Here is a 14,911-nt window from a genome sequence, read left to right as displayed (position 1 = left end):
CTGTAACTGAATATGAGCATGGTCATGTGTTCAGGACAGAACGTTTATTAAAAGTGTGAAGTTTGGCGCAGATTGGACATTGCCTTCTTGAGTAACAACAACATCCTGTTTCATTGAATTAGCATGCTTTAGCACTTAGCTAAGTATTGCTAGCATGTTTTAACATGTTTCTAGCATGTTTAGAAGTCAATGGCATTTTTAACATGTTGCTAGAATGGCATCAACGTGTTAAACATGACACTTCCTGTTACCAGTAGGTGGCGCTATTACTATAACTGAATTTTCTCATGTAGATGTGTTCAGGACAGAACGCTTATCAAAAGTGTGAAGTTTGGGGCAGATTGGACATTCCATGCCTGAGTTACAGCAAATTCCTATTTAATTGCAATAATAGCATGCTTTAGCACTTAGCTAAGAGTTTGCTAGCATGTTTTAGCATGCTTCTAGTATGTTGTTAGCATGTTTAGCACTTGCTGGCACTTTTTTATATGTTATTAGGAGTCCATAACAGTGTTAAACATGTCACTTCCTGTTGCCAGCAGGTGGCGCTATGACTGTAACTGAATATGAGCATGGTCATGTGTTCAGGACAGAACGCTTATCAAAAGTGTGAAGTTTGGGGCAGATTGGACATTCCATGCCTGAGTTACAGCAACTTCCTGTTTCATGGCGAAACATCGAAATTTGTCAGGCCGCCGAGGACCCGCCCTTTGACGAAAACTCAAGATCTTCGCAATTTAACGTCGCAAAGGCCTTAAGATTACACTCACCAAATTTGAAGATGATCAGATTAAAACTGTAGGAGGAGTTCGTTAAAGTACGAGGCCTGAAAATGGCAAAAAGTGCACAAAAATCTGAGAGGAAGTTCAAAATGGCTGACTTCCTGTTGTGTTTAGGGCTATGCTCCAAGAGACTTTTTTGTAGGTATTAGGTCATTACATGTATGTACCGAATTTCGTGCACGTACGTGGAACGTTGCGGGAGGCGCACTCCGTTGAACTTTTATAGGTGGCGCTATCGAGCCATTTTGCCCCGTCCAATTCTGAAACCTATATCAGATGTAAATTTTCGCCAGTTCTGACGCGTGTGCAAAGTTTCGTGAGTTTTCGAGCATGTTTAGGCCCTCAAAAATGCAATTCAATGCGGAGAAGAAGAAGAAGAAGAAGAATAATAATAATAATAATAAACAGAGCAATTCCAAGAGGGTCCTCACACCATCGGTGCTCGGGCCCTAATTAAAGCTGCAAGCAGCGATGAAAGGGCCCTCGCACCCGTGCCATCAACACTCGGTGGCTTTAGGAAGACAGAGCATGGTTGGGAAATGTACATTTAAGGAGGTATATATAGTAAGAGTATGTCAAAGTCAGTTACAAAATGTTTTGTATAATGGTGATAATAGCATGCTTCATGACTCAGCTAAGTGTTGCTAGCATGTTTAGTCTGTTTCTAGCATGCTTAGTACACAATAATTATGTGGTTAGTACTGCATTACGGTGTTAACCATGTCAGTTTCTGTTGCCAGTAGGTGGCGTTATGGCTATAACTGAATATGAGCATGGATGTGTGTTCAGGACAGAACTCTTATCAAACGTGTGAAGTTTGGTGCAAATTGGACATTGCCTTCTTGAGTAACAACAAAGTCATGTTTCATTGAATTAACATTCTTTAGCACTTAGCTAAGCATTGTTAGCATGTTTTAACATGTTTCTAGCATGTTTAGAACTCAATGGCATTTTTAACATGTTGCTAGAACGGCATAAAAGTGTTAAACATGTCACTTCCTGTTGCAAGTAGGTGGCGCTATTACTATAACTGAATTTGAGCATAGACATGTGTTCAGGCCATGATTCTTATCAAATGTGTGAAGTTTGGGGCAGATTGGACATTCCATGCCTGAATTACAGCAAATTCCTATTTAATTGCGATAATAGCATGCTTTAGCACTTAGCTAAGAGTTTGCTAGCATGTTTTAGCATGCTTCTAGTATGTTGTTAGCATGTTTAGCACTTGCTGGCACTTTTTTATATGTTATTAGGAGTCCATAACAGTGTTAAACATGTCGCTTCCTGTTGCCAGCAGGTGGCGCTATGACTATAACTGAATATGAGCATGGTCATGTGTTCAGGACAGAACTCTTATCAAACGTGTGAAGTTTGGGGCAGATTGGACATTCCATGCCTGAGTTACAGCAACTTCCTGTTTCATGGCGAAACATCGAAATTTGTCAGGCCGCCGAGGACCCGCCCTTCGACGAAAACTCAAGATCTTCGCAATTTAACGTCGCAAAGGCCTTAAGATTACACTCACCAAATTTGAAGATGATCAGATTAAAACTGTAGGAGGAGTTCGTTAAAGTACGAGGCCTGAAAATGGCAAAAACTGCACAAAAATCTGAGAGGAAGTTGAAAATGGCTGACTTCCTGTTGTGTTTAGGGCTATGCTCCAAGAGACTTTTTTGTAGGTATTAGGTCATTACATGTATGTACCGAATTTCGTGCACGTACATGGAACGTTGCGGGAGGCGCACTCCGTTGAACTTTTATAGGTGGCGCTATCGAGCCGTTTTGCCCCGTCCAATTCTGAAACCTATATCAGATGTAAATTTTCGCCAGTTCTGACGCGTGTGCAAAGTTTCGTGAGTTTTCGCGCATGTTTAGGCCCTCAAAAATGCAATTCAATGCGGAGAAGAAGAATAATAATAATAATAATAATAATAATAAACAGAGCAATTCCAAGAGGGTCCTCACACCATCGGTGCTCGGGCCCTAATAATAATAATAATAATAAACAGAGCAATTCCAAGAGGGTCCTCACACCATCGGTGCTCGGGCCCTAATAATAAACAATAATCCTACCGAAAACAATAGGGCCTTCGCCCTTTCAGGGCTTGGGCCCTAATAATCCTACCGAAAACAATAGGGCCTTCGCCCTTTCAGGGCTTGGGCCCTAATAATAATAATAATCCTACCGAAAACAATAGGGCCTTCGCCCTTTCAGGGCTTGGGCCCTAATAATCCTACCGGAAACAATAGGGCCTTCGCCCTTTCAGGGCTTGGGCCCTAATAAATAATCCTACCGGAAACAATAGGGCCTTCGCCCTTTCAGGGCTTGGGCCCTAATAATAATAAATAATCCTACCGGAAACAATAGGGCCTTCGCCCTTTCAGGGCTTGGGCCCTAATAATCCTAACGAAAACAATAGGGCTCTGCGCCCTTTCAGGGCTTGGGCCCTAATAATCCTACCGAAAACAATAGGGCCTTCGCCCTTTCAGGGCTTGGGCCCTAAATATAGCTGCGAGCAGCGATTACGGGCCCAAGCCGGTGGCACCGCAACCCCCCTCCATCGCTGCTCGCAGCTATATTTATATATATGAAGAGTTCAGATGCAAAAACCTCTAAATGCCATCTGAAATTTTCTTCTAGAATGATCATTTTTATCAAGCTCGTATATTTAAGTTAAATAATTTCACATAAATGGCAATTAATAGGTAATTTTCATTGCCATTTAAGTTAAATTACTGAACTTAAATATACGAGCTTCATAAAAATTATCATTCTAGGAGGAAATTTCAGATGGCATTTAGAGGTTTTTGCATCTGAACTCTTCATATATATATATATATATATATATAAAATATCTATCTATCTATCTATCTATCTATCTATTTATATCCATATCTATATCTATATATATCTATATAAGACAGAAAATATTACTTGTCTTACCTTATTCTGATTTTATGATGCACTCAAAATATTCCACAACAAATCCTTTAAATTTAATGTAAAAATAAAAACGAAAGTAAGCAGTGTTGGTCTCACGTAACCCTCTCATTAGAATCAAAATGTTTCAATATTTGTGATGTATTTGGATGCTAAACTATTCTTTATTATAGGCTTTGTACTTTACTCGTTTTCCAATATCGATGGAAAAAATCATCCTCTTCACACGCGCAAAAATGTGCTTGGAAACATCACAGTGGAGCTCTGCTTACTGTGAATGGTACAAATTGTACTACTGACTATTTAAACAGAGCAGTGTAATTCGTTTATGTTAGGTTGACTATTTTTATTATTATGTTGTATTAGGGCTATAATGAACAGGCTGTGATGTCAAGATTGCAATTCTGGAATGTGTGTGTGTGCGTGTGACGCGGTTGAACAGTGGACACAAAAACATAAATACAATTTTTTTGTTAATTCCTACATTCATAGGAATACATCGAAAATGCTCGCTCTACTCCACACCATTATCAATGTCTGTGCGGACGTCTGTATTTTACTAGTATATAGTATACTATAGTTAGCAATTTAAAAGCCCTGAGCGGTGTCACACGTCGATTAACCGGTGGGGAAATTTTATCACAGTCACATCCCTAATATATTTATATATACAATAGGCCTACCTGAAAGAGAATTTTACTTGCCCGACCAGAGTATATCCTGATTAGAACGTCAATAACAAAAAAATAACTTGGGAATCACTAAAACGAGATATTATTCTAATTTCATTACATTCATTTTAAATTGCAATCAGGAGTTAATAATAAATGTATTACTGATCAATGGTAACAAGGTTGCACTGCTGAGGCTCATGCAGCTTCTCCAGGAGTACTGTAAACAAATGAGCGCAGCACACAAAAATGCAACCCTGTTAACAACATACTGACTATAAAAATTACAAATATGGAGTTTTTATATATTTTATAACATATGATAGAGTTAAGCAACCTCACTTGACGAGTAGGCAACTATTTCCTGAATACAATCACGATTGAAACTGTGACATTGATTTCATGCAACAGGTTAATAAACAGTTACAATTAAGTCACTTACATTTTAGATGCAATATTGACTGTTAAAATAGTTAAACAAAGATCACAGCCGAACCATCGCACATCTCACAGCAACTTGTTTTCTCATTACTGAATGATTCAGCATTTTGAAACGAATCGGTTGACTCAAAGATTCAATGGTCAATCCATAAACATCTGTCTCAATCATGAATGACTCAGTCATTGGAACGAATCGTTTAAACAAATGAATCAATGTCTCGCACATTAAGATGGTCGCCTGGCAACACCTAGGGGCGGTTTAGTGTTATGTTTAGAAGTATCATTCTTTCCAACGTGCACCATTATCAATGTCCGTGCGGAAGTCCGTTTTTTACTTTCACTTATATATTAGTGTTTTAAAAGCACCCGCTCGTGTCACACGTCGCGATTAACCGATGGAAAAATATCCTCACAGTCATATACCTAATAAATTTATATTTAAATACAAAAGGCCTACCTAGTAAAACGTTTTATATACTATTTTGATATCCTTTTGGACACAAGAGGGCAGTATAGCCCTATGTTTGCTTTTTGTTGAACCAAATAGCACTAAATAGCCTGTTTTTAACTTTTTCATACTTCTTGAATTGCAAAAACAGAATAAAATAGGTTTAGTTCTAATATTTGTATAATTTTATATAAAAATAAATTGTGTATAATTACATTTTTAAAAGTTATGAGATGTTTCCTGCTTCCTTTTTGACATTAATTTAATCCCTTGCCATAGCAAAACCGTTTGAGATATTCAATATCAGTTTACAATTTAGCATCATTAATATATTTTTATCATGTTGAAAAAGTTTGGTGGGAATAAAATAAATAGTTTAAGAGGAGTGGCTAAAAATTAAGAGGCTGATTTAGCAAAAAATCCATATTCATAACCAAAATATCTGACTTCCTGATGGCCGGAGCTGATGAATGTAAATTAGAAAGTTGTCCGGCTTCATGAGAACAATATACAAACTATTTTTTTTTACTGTATTTAAAACTAACCCCCCCACTTTTGTCAAAAGCATGTTGAAAGTGACACACTTCCTGCTGCCAGTTGTTGGCGCTATAACTTTGACTCACAATAGTTACATCCATCTGATCGGCCTCTTACCACGAACACACTGCTGAAGTTTCATCAAGATCAGTTAATGTATGCAGACGTTATTCCACTTCTTGATTCTCTTTTCTCGCCATAAATTCGATTCCTCGCCACGGCCAAACCGTTCGAGATATCAAAAATCCGTCCGCAATTTAGCATCCTCAAAGTCTTGACTACATGCACACCGAGTTTGAAGGGGACACGGTGAATTTTCTAGGAGGAGTATTTCACATTCCACAGCAAGCGTTTTCCAAACAACCCATAATAGCCGACTTCCTGTTGGGCTGGCGTAAAACTTGACCGGGGTAAAGTTGTTCGGCCCGATGAGATCTATATGTGTACCGAGTTTCATATTAATTCATGCGAGCGTGTTTGATATATGGACCAAGTTTTAGAACCCCGTTCAAGGGGGCGCTGTTGAGCCCCCCAGCCACGCCCGGGTACCAGCTTCAGCCCGGCCCTGATGGCCGTGGGTTCTGACCTGTGTGCAAAGTTTCAAGAGTTTTTGAGCACGTTAAGGACCCCAAAAGCCCCTGAAACCATGATTAACAATATAAAAGCAATAGTCAAATCCCCCCCTCCCCTCACACACACACAGACACAGAGAGAGGGAGAGAAAATTCTTCAGAAAATCCACATTCAAACCAAAATATCTCTCTTCCTGTTGGTCGGAGATGGTTCATGTAAATTAGAAAGTTGTCCGTCTTGATGAGAACAATACACATACCAAGTTGTGTTGCTGTTGATAAAACTAACCCCCCCACTTATGACTAAAGGTGGCGCTACTGAGCCCCTCACCATGCCCGCTTTCGACTGAATTGTAAGTATGGAAATTTATATACTTATTGTTTAGAACAAATTTAACTGACTTTACCTAACCTGAGAATAAACAAAATAAGGTAGAAGGTGTCTATATTTAAGACCCAAACAAGGGGGTAAATTAAGCACCATAAAACAATATATATATATATATATATATATATATATATATATATATATATATATAGATATAGATATATATAGATATATATATATATAAAATGTATTTAAGATAGATAGATAGATAGATAGATAGATAGATAGATAGATAGATAGATAGATAGATAGATAGATAGATAGATAGATAGATAGATAGATAGATAGATAGATAGATAGATAGATAGATAGATAGATAGATAGATAGATAATCTAAAAAATATTTAATTTGTGTCAAGTAAAGTAATAAAGAAAACTTATTTATGTATTTAGTAGTAGCTAATAATAACAAGCAAGTACACTGCAGGGAATCGAACCCCACCCAAGTGGTTAACCTGGAGTACCATTACCAGTGCATTTTTGCTTTTTGTTATTGTTATTTTTTTGACTATAAGGAAAAGCAAAAACTTGTATTAGCAACAGCATAGTGCAAGTATGTTTTAGTAGGTACATTAGCTTGAGATTAAGGTAAACATTAAGTATGGCATGTCTTTTATGTGAATTTTAGAGGCATTAAATGACATTTTAAAATTAAATAAATTGGATGACACTTTGAAATCCAAATATTGCAATAACAGTTATGTAATGTTTTTAATCATTTTTGTATACAGAATATTCATATATAGTTAATTTGTATGTAATACAATCATGAATTTGTATGTAAATGTATTTGATTTGTAAACTTTTTTTCAGTAAGTATAGGCCTAATATACTATGGGTGTCGACTTGTTTTTATGCTTTAATATAGCTAAGTCTGTCAATTTTATGAAATGTACACAAAGTAGAACTGTAGGTATGTTGTGTTATACACTGGCTGTTGCAATACAAGAAAAACAAAACCTTTTTTGTTAAAATATGTGTTAATAAAAAAAGTAACAAATTTTTTAGAAATAATTTTATATGTTTGTAGAAAATCAATATTTGTTTAGATATTGTTTTGAAGGATTTAATTAATATGTACATGTAAAATCTTTAAAGGTAAAGTAAATTAAAAAGAGTATATTAGGAATAAAGGTTTAATAACATATAACCCAGAATAAAGTACCAAAACACTAAGTAATTACGCACATTAATAAAACACAGATCAGAACTGTGTGTTTGTGTAAATCTAATACTGGGTGTTTTATTCAGCCCACTCATCCAGCGTTTAGTATCACACTCTATATTGCACATAGGAATAAAATACCAAAACACTGCAATTAATTAAGCACATTAATAAAACACAGATCAGAACTGTGTGTTTAGTGTAAACCTAATACTGGGTGGTTTATTCAGCCCACTCACCCAGCGTTTAGTATCACACTCTGTATTGCACATAGGAATAAAATAACAAATTACTGCAATCAATTAAGCACAGAATAGAACAGCTAAACACTGTGATTTAACAAGGATCCAAAAGATAGAGCTAAGCTTTGTCTTTGGGTCCCTGTCTCCTTTACCATGTAATCAGATCTGTACATAATCAAATCTACCAAATCAAGGCTTTATCGTTGATGGATCTGTGTAAAAGTAATATATTATCCATAAGCTAGAGTTGTCCAACAAGTTGTCCAACACATTTAAACATGTAAGTTTTGAAATAAACACAAAACTCCCTCATGTGTGCTAAAGTAAACTAACAACTTTTCTGTGCACACAAACGTTGTGCCAATGTTCTTCACATACACATGGTCTATTAAGGTTCCCTTTTCAGTTGTTGGCTTTTTAACAAGTTGATCAAAACCACTATCTGACATGAAAGAGCACAGGGATTTTGATTTCAATGCATCATTATTAAAGTCTCCTATAAGTACAATTTTATTGCATACTGAAGTCATGTAATTAATCAATGTACCAAAATTTTGTTTGAAAATGGATAAAGGATATGTTTGTGGTCTATATACTATTCCAAGTAAAATGTCAATTTCAGTGAAGTGTGTCAGGATGCACTCCAAGTTAAGATTTGGGAATGGTATAGTAGTGTTTTCCACACCACATGCTGTATATATGCCGACGCCACCATGTTGTTGCGCTTTCAAATCACTGAATAGAGACTATCGTTTGTGTATGCGGCTGATCGAGAAAGATTAACAAAGTTATAATTGTCTAAGTGTACATTGTCTGACTGATAGAAAGCAGGCAACCATGTTTCAGTTAAACCAATGCACATGGGTTGCAATTGTTGAACACAAACCATCAAATCCTGTTTATGGCATTGCAAACTCTGTACATTTAACAAAAACACAGAAAAAGAGCTATTTGGCATTGTATAATCTAAATCATCGTGTGTCATAAAAGATGACATTTCATTAATTGCCTCGAAGACTTTGTCATTACAATAAATACTTTTTTCTTTGAAGTCTTTTATTGTCAAACCAGACAAAGTTCTTACCTGACTTAACCCTCAGAGGTCGGAGATCACGCCGGCGTGATCTGCTCGCTTTTTTCCTTATGAGTTGAATTGAGACCCAAAATACTCTTTTGACTTTGATTTTACAAAACAAGTTTCATACATCAATCGATTCTGTTAAATGTGTATTATTTTTGTGTATACTCACAATAAAAACATACAGTTGTGCTTTTCGACAAATAAAGAAAAATAAACACGAAGCGAGTTCTGCCTTCTATCTGTCCGTGTAGTCCATTCTGAAACGCGTCCGAAAATGAACCATAACTCAGTGAATACTTCTCACACATACACGTGATATATGTCTTTATGAAGCTTGAAATATCTTCTTTCAAATGAAGTAATTTATATAAAAAACAAATATTCTCATCTTGTGAAATCTGTATTAAAAGAGAGCGATTCCAGTCGACCTCATTAGAGCTAATTCAAATGTAATGTGACTCCGCCCACGGAGAGCGCACGCTATTCAAACGCAAATGGCTGAGGTAATCCGCGCAATCCTGTGAACGCCCCCGTATCAGCTCGAGAAAACCAAAACACAAGTTTATTCAGAACATTACTTGCTTGGTTTCGCAGCGCTGTGAGGAATAATGAGGAATACGATCGAGGAATACGAGCTGAGGAATACTAGTAAGTTTTTCCTTCTCGGGTTTCTGTTTATGAATGAATGAACGGCATAGATGCGCGCTGTTTACCACAGCTGGCAAAAAACAATATTACGTGACAGTTCTCCATTATGGACGCGAGCTCTAAAAAAAACCACTAAAAGACTTTCAAACTTTCACAGAGACCTCAAAACAGAAAGTACAAATCCTTTCTTTAAAACGAATTTCGTTTTGTATCAATTGTATCTTAATTTTAATAATTTTTTCATTAACAAATTTCCTGGATTTAAAGTAAATAAGCCTATCGTCAACGAATGATGATGTTTTAGCAAACTGTTTTGCTATACTGAGATGAGTAAAAATCGACTGAAATATGTTGAAATAAAATGTAGGCTATTTGTATAAGCAACGTAAACTGCAAATTAACATTTATATGCCCTAATATTTCATGAAAACAACTTTACAGTCAGGCGAAATATGAAAGACAACATTTTGTTTAGTAGATTTGGGTACAGTTTTTACTGTAGAATATACTGACTCGTCAAATAAGCTTTTGTTTAGCAATTTCTATATATAAAATAGCCTAATATTTTTGTCAAAAATAAAGTCATCAACTAAGATGTTAGCTGTTCCGATGTTGGCTATATTCAAAGTAATGAATACATAGATAAAATGTAGGCCTATAATCTTTTTTTTTTTTACAAAGAAAGAGTACACTTGAAACATTGTTGAAATTGTAATTATTGTTATAATTGTAACCTTTTTAATAAAATAGCAAAACATATGTACAAGATAGATGTAAGCAAAATCTTAAATGGTCAATATAAGTCTTCTTCTAAATATTTTTTGTCCTTGCATTGTGGCTCAGCCAGTTTCACACCTGTGTGAATGGCTCATCATTATGCAGAGTGGGTGGTAATTCAGGTGTAAACCACTCCTCGTTCACGCCCCCTCGCATATTGGGTTTCCAAGCAAAACCTGTTTTACCTCAATTTAAATCAATCTATGGTTTTATTTGAACGATAAAGCAAGACTATTTTCACATAATTTTGAAGAAAAAACTATAGGCGACGAAATCCATTGGTCAAAAGTCTTATTGACACATATTTACTATGTGTTTTGAGGCCTTATTTCAGAAATTTTAGTTTTTAGTTTTTTCAATATCCACGCATAAACATTATTCTCTCAAAAATGAAAACATGTACATACACGTGGCTCACATATTATGGTAGCCATGTTTGTGCTTTATAGAGTGAATTTACACCTTTGCCATTAATATGTTTATAAGCAACTGAAAAAAGCACAAATGTCAGGGCATGTCAGAACATCTCAAGGGCCCAGAAAACCGCTCAGACTCCAGAGGGTTAATGCTACATAAGCCTGCCCAGCAGCAAAAACTCTTTTTAAACTAACTACTGCACTATCGACAGTTAAACCCTGAACTTTATGAACTGTGCACGCCCAAGCTAATTTTAAAGGAAACTGCCGACGAAGTCCACCTTTCGTACAAACTGTTTCTTCTTCTACATATATTGGTGTGGATTGAAACACTCTTGCTGGCTCAGACAAACACTGCTTACGGCTTTTTATCCCCACGTTACTATCATCAAAACAAACGTAAATAGTTTCAGGTAATTTATTTTTATCTGAACGTTCAATGTGTGTAACTGTACCACAAACACCATTAACTAGTCCATCATTGACATCAAGATTTTTAATTAACATGACACGTGCATTTATGCCTAAAAGCAACTTTGCTGCCAAGGTTGTATTATAAACTTTTACATGATGTCCAACAAGTAATTCTAATTTACCAGACTGCTTGCTACGTGCAAAATCTTCAGCCTCTATAGTTTCAACATCTTCGCAGATTTGAATTAATTGCTCTAGGATGTGCTCATGAACTTCATCATTAGTAGAAAAAATATGTAAAGAGTCATTATTCTCATTCTCACAACTTGCTAATATTTCCAAATCTTCTTTTTTTAGTGGAGATTTCTTGCTTCGCTTTCTTAATCGATTTAATATTTCAGCAAAAGTGCTGTCCTGTTGTCTAACAACCTGTGTCAACTCTACAACACCAAAGTAATTTATTCATAAATCGATTCCTGGTTCATCCACAAAGAGCGGTTTACCCTTCACAGGAGCTAATTGGAAGAAATCGCCAACAGCTATGACGGCAATATTACCAAAAATAGAAAAATCTCCGGTTTGCTTAATTTGTCTCAATCTTCCATGAATATATGTTAGCAGTTTATGGTCTACCATTGATATTTCATCTATAATTAATTTTTGAAGGCCGTGGAATTTTGCGCGTAAAGAATTTAGCTTGTTTTCGCTCAAAGGGGCAACTTCACATTTGTGCTTATACAAAAGGTTGTATGAATTGTGGAAGTTTTTAATTGGTATGCGGCGATTCCCGTAGGAGCGGTTAAAAGAACAGTAATGTCATCTGGTTGCAGAGCTGTTTGAGACAATAATCTTGTTGCTTCATATTGTATGGCTTTAATTAAATGATTTTTTCCTGTGCCTGCTCCACCTCCACCAGTAATAAAAACATGAAATGGTTCTGGGCTTTCTCCTCTGATTTTATTCAAACACCACTGTCTAATTTTATAGAAAACAGCCATTTTGGTTTTGTTTAAAGAGCGAATTAAGCTCAACCCATCTACACAACTGAGACAATTATCTCTTTTTTCTATCTGAGCAATTTGCTGATTGTTACATGCTAAATCTGGAATGATCTCATGTCCCTCTACTTCCTGATCTGTCTCTTGTCTAAGCTGTTCACACTCAAAACGTTGTAGTTGCTGTTCAGGACAAAGTGCACACCATGCATTTTCTAAAATGCCCTCATTATTAACAGTATTTTGTGCAGTGTCCATCACATCGGCATCCTTTTCAAAAAATGCTCTGTTTGTATTTACGACATGTTGTACTAATTGTGCTGATCCATCGCTAAAAGAAACCTCACCTTCCCTATAAAAATGTTCATAATTATTATATCCTTCTGGTTTAAGTTGTCTATCTGTACGGTATGGAAGAAAAAGCTGTAATAAACTTTGATAAAAATTTTCTGGACTTTTTGTCACTGAGAATCGTGCAAAACGGACTATAGCAGGTTGAGTGCGTGTTCTTTTCACAATGAAACCCAAATTGTTTTGTAACATAATTTTATTGGAAGTAGGTTCACTTGTACTCTGACGCAAATGTGGCTAAGCAGATATCATTAAAAAAAGGCTGATTTGGTCTATTCTTGTAACGATCAACAAAACTTGTCATCCACATCTTTTCACTTTTCAGATTTTGAGAGTTCAACTTGTTTTGTATAATACTAAGTGGCAAATTCATACGAACAGTATCGTCACCTGTAGGAATAAACTATATGCACTTAAAAGAGTATTCAAGGAAGGTTCAATCTATAAACAGCTTCCTGTGCACTAACTTCTCGATTGTGTAAATACACGGTCCCTCATTTTTTTAAAGCTTGTTTTGCATCCACATTACCCTGAGTTGTTGATTCTCGTTGGGCATTAGCTAACAACAAACCCATTTCCCTTTCAGATTTTGAAATGTAGGAAATGATATAAACAATGCAGGCATAAGCATCTGTTACATATTGAATGTCCATATTAGCATTCCAACACTGAAGGCCAAACTTATTATACTGATTAACCCACACTTCATTTAATTGTCATTTCAAGACAATGTGTGTAGTATTATTTATGCACTTATATACCATCTCAAACAATTTCTGATCTATTCCAACACTATCAAACAAACTTTGTACAGAATCTATCTTCTCTTCTAAAACAGCTGTCTTAACTGCCGTCATTATGCCACAAGCATATTCTACATTGACGTTATCATTTACAGTTCCACTTTTAGTTCTATCTTGACAACTATTTGTACAATCACCATTATTGGGCACGTCTACCTCAGACACATCTGTAATAAACTATATTCGCTTAAATACTGATTCAGGCAAATTATCAGTGCTGGTACTACTCGACCTCAGTGCTGCATTTGACACTGTCGATCATAACATACTTCTTGACAGGCTGGAAAACTGGGTGGGGCTTTTCTGGGATAGTCCTAAAATGGTTCAGGTCATACTTAGATGGGAGAGGTTATTATGTGAGTATAGGAGATCATAAGTCTGAGTGGACATCCATGACATGCGGAGTCCCTCAAGGCTCAATTCTTGCGCCACTTCTGTTCAACCTGTATATGCTCCCAATAAGCCAAATAATGAGAAAGAAACAAATTGCTTACCACAGCTATGCAGACGACACACAGCTCTACTTAGCCCTATCGCCTAACGATTACAGCTCCATTGACTCCCTGTGCCAATGCATTGATGAAGTCAACAGTTGGATGTGTCAAAACTTTCTTTTTCTTTCAGTTAAACAAAGACAAAAGTGAAGTCATTGCGTTTGGAAACAAAGATGAAGTTCTCAAGGTGAACGCATACCTTCACTCTAGGGGTCAAACAACTAAAAATCAAGTCAGGAATCTTGGTGTGTCCCTAGAATCAGACCTTAGTTTCAGTAGTCATGTCAAAGCAATTACTAAATCAGCATACTATCATCTGAAAAATATTGCAAGAATTAGATGCTTTGTCTCCAGACAAGACTTAGAGAAACTTGTGCATGCTTTCATCACCAGCAGGGTGGATTATTGTAATGGACTCCTCACTGGCCTTCCCAAAAAGACCATGAGACAGTTGCAGCTCATACAGAACGCTGCCGCCAGGATTCTGAGCCGAACCAGAAAATATGAACACATTACACCAGTCCTCAGGTCTTTACACTGGCTCCCAGTTAAATTTAGGATTGATTTTAAAGTATTATTACTGGTATATAAATCATTCAATGGCCTAGGACCTCAATACATTGCAGATATGCTCACTGAATATAAACCCAACAGATCACTCAGATCACTAGGATCATATCAGCTAGAAATACCAAGGGTTCACTCTAAGCTTTTAGTCCGCTTTTAGCTATTATGCCAGCCGCAG

The sequence above is a fragment of the Scardinius erythrophthalmus genome, assembly GCF_964197995.2.
Source record: "Scardinius erythrophthalmus genome assembly, chromosome: 23".
Taxonomy (NCBI): domain Eukaryota; kingdom Metazoa; phylum Chordata; class Actinopteri; order Cypriniformes; family Leuciscidae; genus Scardinius; species Scardinius erythrophthalmus.
This window is presented reverse-complemented; position numbering follows the sequence as displayed.